The sequence below is a fragment of the Lytechinus pictus genome, chromosome 3 (genome assembly GCF_037042905.1).
Source record: "Lytechinus pictus isolate F3 Inbred chromosome 3, Lp3.0, whole genome shotgun sequence".
Lineage (NCBI taxonomy): Eukaryota > Metazoa > Echinodermata > Echinoidea > Temnopleuroida > Toxopneustidae > Lytechinus > Lytechinus pictus.
In genome coordinates this window covers 39,864,935-39,873,576 of record NC_087247.1, presented here as the reverse complement: position 1 = coordinate 39,873,576, position 8,642 = coordinate 39,864,935, and positions in this window count along the sequence as shown.

Sequence of the window (8,642 nt, the reverse complement as noted above, 5' to 3'; positions counted from 1 at the left end):
GCGCTTCGCGCTTGCATTTTCTATTTATTGAAGTACAGATATTGTTTATGATTAAATCAGTGTTAAAATCTTCAGTTTTCAGGTCTGAACAAATGCAATTTTCTGCATGCAAGCAGTACTTGGTTTAGTGAGAGACATGTGTTCATGATTACGGAATGTGATTACAATATCCCGTTTGAGACATGTATGAAGTCATGATGAATTCATACCTATGATCATTTTTCAGGTAAGTGTACTAAAAATTCAAACTCGCGCTTCTCGCTCGCATTATTTATTTAAGCTTCATGCGATATATTTACCATTTAATTATATATATCCCTATTTCTGTTTATACAAATACACCTATGCTCACGTCGTTATTGAACAGCATAAAAATAGTGCTATCTTTATTTGAGTTGAGGGAAATACAGTCAAACTGTAAGTGTTTATATTAAATATCATACGTTTAAAAAAAAGGTGTTTGAAATGAAAGAATTGTTATAGTAGCGAAGTCAGACGTAATCAAAAGTATTGATCACCGGCGTAAAATTATTTTGCCGGGTATCCTTTCTGACTATTCAGCTATCTCCTCGCAGTTCTCTGATAACCAAGCACCCAAAGGCAGGGGCTATTGAAACTTGAATACACATAATTTACATCATGACAGTGATTTATCAACTTAATAAAGGAAAATATAAAGTTAAGCAAGCCCATACATATGAACTCCCAATGTGATACTAATGTCATATAGGACTCTTTCAAATGTTTTATTACGGAGGTCGCTATCGAATATTCACCCAGAAAGACAAAAAGATGGGAATAAAGAAAATAATAAGTTGTTAGAGGGCATCAACAAAATTAAATCACAAGCATATATGTTAGTACAGCTTGAAGACCTGGAAGGCAAATTAAACAAAAGTTATGTGTTTGAAACCAAAGGTCTGATAATTAGATCCAGGGTAAGATGGTTGGAGGAAGGAGAGCAGAGTAGCAAGAATTTTTGTAATCTTGAAAATAGGTCATGGAAAAAGAAAAATATGAATAAATTGAAAGATAATGATGATAACTTGATAGCAGACCCCAAAGTTATCTTAAAAAACATGCACGATTTTTACAGTAAGTTGTATTCTGTCCCCAACAATTTATCTCAAACAAATACTTTTGACAATAGTGCTTGTAATGAATACCTTGATGGTATTATCATACCTAAGTTGCACGAGGATGACAAGAAGTTTTTGGAGTCTTCTCCTTCCAAACATTAATTGTTTAATGTTGTAAAATCTATGACGTTAAATAAAACTCCTGGCTTGGGTGGATTACCTGCTGAATTTTATATTGTTTTCTGGTCCGATATTTCTGATATGTTAATGAATTTATTTAACCTCTCCCTGCAAAATGATCTGTCATCTTCCCAAAGAATGTAATTACTCTTCTCCCCAAGAAGGATAAAGATCCCCTTTATATTAAAAATTACAGACCTATCACCCTTTTGATCACTGACTATAACATTCTAGCCAAATGCATCGCAAACCGACAAAAAAATATACACATTATCTTATCCATGCTTATCAATCCGGTTTTTTAGCTCACAAAAAATGCTTCTTATTCATTTGTTGACCGATTTTTAATTTTTGTTTTGTTCCATCTGAGAGCTACGTGAGGTTCACCAAGGTTCTACACAGAATTTATAAATTTTGACTAGAAAATTATTTATGCTTTTTTATATACAAAATTTATTCATAAATCACAAAAAAATGTTTCTTTTCTTTTATTCATCAATTTCAATTCTGTTTCCTCAATTTATGTCACCAATATAATTCACTACAGTGTCAACTGGGCTGAAATTAAAAAAAAAATGTGTTAAATTTCTTTGTGAGATGCCGGACGAGCTCCACATCATTGATGTGCTAGTTACAGGGTAGAAACATTGGTCACAAAATACGGTTCATTTTATATATTATTGAGTATGCTGATGCTAATGATACTCGTGGTTCTAATATTTTACAAAGTATTGAGAAGGCTTTGGACAGTGTTTTCCACAATTTTTTTATTTCACGCCCTAGAAAAAAAGGTAATTTTTTGACATAGATTATTCTATACCAATACTTTGTACTCTGGTCGCCAAAGCTACGCTCTTAAAGGTCAAGTCGACCCCGTCAGTTTTTTTTATTTAAATCTAGGCTTATATAGACACAGCTCTTTTTCACAGAAATGCATAAACGAATGGAACAACCTCCCCTCAAATGTAGTCGAAAGCCCATATGTAAACCGGTACGAATCCAGTTTGTTGAAATATTGGAACTCTAGGAAATTTGACCCTTATGAAAGTTTTCAATTCAATCTTTATTTCGCAAATAGGATAAAAATACAAAGGAACATCAAATAATGTGATTAGATAATATTATAAATTGCGTGGCTTTCCATGAAGGTTATAAGAAACCTGTAAGGCTGGATCGCCAAAACATAGTAAAAACACAAAAATGTTAATAAAAAGAACTAAATCTCATTTCAGTATAGGAAATTCAGTGTAGGAAAAAGGAGAAAAACACAAAAAAAAACACGAGTTGAAGGGGGGTATAGATACGGTACAAGTAATGCATTTATTATATCAACTGTGAAAAATTAATAATCATTTACTAAATTCTTCTTTATACTGTTTTCTAAAGGAAGATATAAATTGTGAATTAGTTATTATTTGGGGAATCTCATTCCATTGTTTGGGACCTACATAACTCAATGATTTAGCTTCGTCACTAGACTTGATAGACGATAAATGAAATTTATTGGAAGAACGGGTATTATGATTATGAACTTGATTATTGTATTTAAAAGATCAGAAAAAAGAGTGGGTAACAACCTCTTTTTATACTTATACATGCATATTGCGAGTTCTTGCTTATTAATATAAGGACAGTTTCTTAAATAAAGATGCGGATGGTGCTATAGGTAATGGGAATTGGTAATTATTCTTAAACATTTCTTTTGAATTTTGAATATTGAGTCCAATTCATATGAGGTTACATTGATAGCCCACACAATATTGCAATATTTTAAATAAGGGAAAATTATGGAATGGTATAGAGTTATCAGGTTTTTATGAAGCAAACTATGCTTAAGTTTGTCAATCAAACCAGCATTCCTACTTATGTAAAACATTTATCATATGGTACTTAAAATTCAAAAGATTATCCAATGTGACACCTAAAAAGTTAATGGAATAACTTAATTCGATACGTTTATTGTCAATATAAATATGAATATGGGCGTAGTCAATTAGATTATAATTATTAGATTTGTCAGGAATATGGGTTCGTGTTAATTTTTTTTTTTTAAATAGATGCATCTAGTTTTATTAATATTCAGGGACAACTTAATTGCTTTTAACCAGTCGGAAACATTTTGGAGTTCATTGTTCAGGATGTGGATAGTATTATTTAAATCTTTAGAAGAATTAAAAAGAATTTGTGTTATCAGCAAATTGAAAAAAGGTTAACAAATTACATGATTTACAAAGGTCATTTATATATATAAAAGAAATAACAAGGAAGGGGCCTAAAATAAGCCTGTTCACGGTTGTAAACTGCGCACGAGCAGAAAAAGGTCATTGGAGACAACCATGAAGGTGGCTTTCAAATTCACTGACATAGGCATTTGTGATTTGATGATTATTCATATATTCCTTTCAAAATATTTATCACTTCCAAGCTGAAGAGTAATAAATAGAGCCTTCATAATCACTGGTATTTGACAGTAGCCTAAACAATAGTCAAATGTGCCAAAGGCAGGCAATTTCCAAACTTTATCCCTGATGTACTATTCTAGTCACCTGGTCTATACAATGCCTTTTGTTTTTAGAATTTGAATACTCTACCGGTAAAGCTTACGCAACATCTACATTTGAAAATGATAGTGCTTATCCTAATGAAAAATCACAAAGGTCATTTGAGAAAAGTTGATCATGAGCTAACCGTGAACTGGCTTATTGATACTTGTGGTACCCCAACGGAAACATTGAATGAAGAAGATAAGACATCGTGGACAAAATTGTATGTTGAACCCTATTTAAAAGATAATCCCTAAACCAGTCTAACGCGATCCCTCGAATTCCATATTGCTTAAGCTTGATTTCATAGAATCGAAAGCTTTAGATAGAGCGAAGTTGGCTCAGTCGGTAAAGTGTCTGCCTGTCGAACCAAAGATCGTGGGTTCGAGTCCACCCCGGGCGGATGACTGCATGAAGCCAGTGTGTTGTGTGTAAACGTCTCTCTCTTGTTCCATAGATGCAGGCTATGTTACAGGGAAACCACTCCGTCCCTCGGATAGGACGTTAAATGGAGGCCCCGTGTAGAGGAGAGTCACCACCTCTGCACGTTAAGAACCAACTGCACTATTCGAATAAGAGTAGGGGGAAACCCCGGTGTAGTGGTCCACCTGCAATCCCCAATCAGATATCGAGAGGTGAGCATCCAATCTTCTCCCTCCGTGCCATCAACATCTGCGCACTTCCTGCACGGTTGGCTCCTATTGTGGGGCTTTGGGCAGTATACCCAAAGAAGAAAAAAAAAAAGAAGATCTAAGAAAACCCCAATTATATGTTCGTCAGCAATAAATGAATCCGTTATTTTTTGTCTAACTTTTAAAAGAACATGCTCATAGGAATAAGTGGGTCGAAAACCGTATTGAGAATCACATCATTTCTGTTTAAAAACTTATGTAATCGATTAGATACTAGTCGTTCACGCAATTTAGAGAAACGTGTTAAGAGGAAAATTGGTCTATAATTTACAAATTTATCGGGGACATCTTTCTTAAAAACGGGAATTACTTTAGAGTCTTTGAGTTTTGAAGGTACTTTCACAGTTGCAAAAGACATATTAAATACATGAGCCAAAGGAAACACAATGGCATACATGACACGCTTAACAACTTGACAATTTACGTTGTCAATTCCACAACTTGCACTACTTTTAAGGCATTTACAAATATTAATCAATTCACTTATATGTACAGGTGATAAAAAGAAGGAACCAACCACATTATTTTGTTTGACAATAAAAATGAGAAGAATGATTAGATTGTGGGACCATGTCACTAATATTTTTTTCCTATATTTACAAAATACTCATTGAATGAATCAGATATTTCAGTTGGTTGATAATATATTTTTTGACTAAATTTAAACATTTTGGGGATTAGATTTTACTTCTTACCTAATAACTCATAAATTGTTTTCCATGTCTTTTTTTTTATACTATTCTGTTTCATATATTATAGCTTTTTTGTAATATTCTTGACGAGATATTTGAAAGACATTAATGAGTTTACTCATGATTTTTTTCTTCTCTCGTTACTGACAAGACTAGTTTGGCAAAATAGTTTGAGACATTTATTATTTCTTTTTCTTTAATCTTAAAATTTCGTTGGTAACCCACGGCTTTCTATTTCTTCTTCTCTTTTTTGTTGTTGAACAGAAACATGTTTATCATAACGTTTGATAAATATTTCATGAATAAATTGTAAGATCTGTCAGCATCGATATATGCTAATACTTCACTCCAGTCAATGTTAACCAGTTCCGCATACATTCGTAATTCCGAAGCTTCGTTATTCCGAAGGTTCGGTTATTCCAAAGGTTCGTTATTCCGAAGGTTCGTAATTCCGAAGGTTCATTAGTCCGAAAACTAAATGATTAACTAACCTTATTTCGTTTTCGGAATGACGAACCTTCGGAACAACGAACCTTATTTCGTTTTCGGATTAACGAACCTTCGGAACAACGAACCTTATTTCGTTTTCGGATGAACGAACCTTCGGAACATCGAACCTTATTTCGTTTTCGGATTATCGAACCTTCGGAATAACGAACCTTCGGAATAACGCCACAAATGTTCGGATTAATGAACCCTTTTACATTTTCGGATTAACGAACATCGAGGTCTAGGCAATTTGCGTGTTTCGGAATTACGAACCTTCGGAATTACGAAGTGTAACCATACAATTCAACCCCCAAAAAAACTATTGATCGTTTATTCATTGGTTTTCCCTGAAGTGTAATATTGGGCTGAATGATTCCTATAAGAATTCCTTTCTTGTATACATGTGAACCGTTATTGGAGAATAAAGCACACCCGAGATAATATCACTTTTATATGTTAATACATGTTCAGGGGAATGTATCTTTGTGTCACATGACAATGAAGAGAGAATTAGAATAATTCATATTTCGTATAATAAAATACAAAAGAAATAGTGAGTGGATGATGTCATCAGTCCCCTCATTTGCGTATCGACCCGAACATTTTTGTAAAAGCGAAACTTTAAAATGTCATAACTTTCTTATTTTACATTCGATTGTGATGAAATTTTCAGCGTTATGCTTCTTGGACTTTTCTCTTTTTAATCAAATCAACTTTTTGCTGGGGTAGACTTATCCTTAAACTATTTTTTTTTATCTGAACGTTTTTCTTTGAAAAGAGGCATTTTCAAGGTAGCCAAATTTCTCCCTACCTTTTTCTATTGATCATCAAAATTATGGCACTTTCTGTGCATCAAACAATCTAATAAAGGGTATTCCTTATTTGGATGATGAAGCCAAAATATATTTCTAATTATGCTGATGAATCTGTTTGTTTGACAGATGGGTCACTCAATTCCTTTTCCCAACCTTTCAATTCTTTATTCAAGTTTGGTCAGTTTTCTGAATGTAAACTAATTTCAGTAAAATAGAAGCTATCTGGATTGGCTCTGAGAAAGGTTGCATAAACTTTCCCTTCACTAATCTCTGTATATATTGGAAGAGATCTGAATTTAAATGTCTGGGAGTTAACTTTTCATTAAATGTAGACCAAATGTTTGTCCAAATTAAAAAGAATTGAGCAAACAGTAATCTGTTGGCGTATGAGAAACCTATCTTTAATTGTCAAAGTATGTATTCCAAATTCCTTTTTTCAAGGTTGCCCAATTCATTTGGAATGAGGGTAAAGACAGAGTTCATAAAAAGATTATGTGTAATAATTATATTGAATGTGGATTGGAAATGAATGATCTTTTAACGTTTTCAAATGCACAAAAGATGGTGTGGGTGAAAATATTCTAGATGTAAACATGTTTCCCCTTGGAAACATATCAAACTTTATTTTTTAGTGAAATTCATTGGTGATGTCTCTATTTCGTGGAGTTCTATCGCTCCAGAATATATTCTTAAGTCACTGGATAATATACAACTAGCCGAATCTCTTCGTGTTTGGTATTTATACAGAGAAGAAGCTCCAGTAGAATTTTATGGCCATGAAATTTTCTGATTCAAGTGCTTGTCAAAGTCTCTGGTTTAACAGGCCACTTCGTTCTAAATCTAAATCATACTTCTTTTTTTAAATCTTGGTTTGATAAAAAACATTACTTTATCTGTAGTGTAGATGATCGGTGCAAAAAATAGCAAAAATTGTGCAGATTATGGAACAAGCATGAAATTTACATGACAGGTAGCGATGATGCTGCTGAACATTTTAGCAGGGGTGCCAACCTGGGGCCCGTTGCATAAAACTTTTACCTGAGAAAACTCAGGTTGTTTTTACCGAAGATTTTGCCTTGTGTTAAAGTCAATGGCAGAAATCAGACTAACCTTAGTTTTCAGTTTTTACCAGAATTTTCTCAGGTAAAAAGTTTTATGCAACAGGCCCCTGGTCTCTCCTGGTATAGCAACAGTTGCTAGGTAACATTTACCTTAGCAACTATACCATTTTGGGGGCGTTATCTACATTTTTAACACTATTTGTTGACTTCCAAGCGCCCATTTTACAGTCACATCCCAAGCAACATTCCAACCATGTATAGCAACAGCTGCTAAGCAACACATTTTCCATAAGATCTATAGATAATATACAAAAACTGGACTTAACATTTGAATGAAAATGTTTAAAAAATTGATAGTAAATACTTCTTTTACTATTAACCGGTGATTAATTTCCTTATATTTTAAATGAATTGACCTTTGAGGCCCTCTGGGGTCAAAGGTAACAACTTTATTACTCACCAATTTTTTCTTGAATATCAAGGAAAAGTAATAACGTTAATTTTATTTCAGAGTTCACATATACCCTCTTTATATGAGTTTGTCAAGTGTACTTGGTCTTTAATATCAAGGGACAGTATAAGTTAAAATTAAAAAACTATATATACTCAACTTAACCATGTTTATAACGAACTAATGAAGCAAATCATCAATTTTCTGATATGTGATATTGTGATCGATCAATTCTACTTCAATTGCCAATCACTCAGATAAGTAAATATAAGGTTTATTATCATTGCAACTATATATATTAACAAGCATTAACAAAGAACCCTTTGTTATAAAACGCACCAGCTTATTTAATCAAAGGTCGATCTTTTACATATTATGTTTAGGATAATCAACAAAAATATGGTTTCCAAATAGAGAAAAATTGTTTTTAAGGAGAGTTTTTTTGACATGGAACAACTATATTTTCTCAACCTAACCAGGGGCCGCGGAACGAATTTGAAAGTGTGGGGGGGGGGGCTGAGTATGCAAAAAATCATAATCAGATGATCATTTTTACGTTTTTGTACATGGTTCCACGGCCCTTGCTAACCATGTTTATAACGAACTAATGAAGCAAATCATCAATTTTCTGATAAGTGAT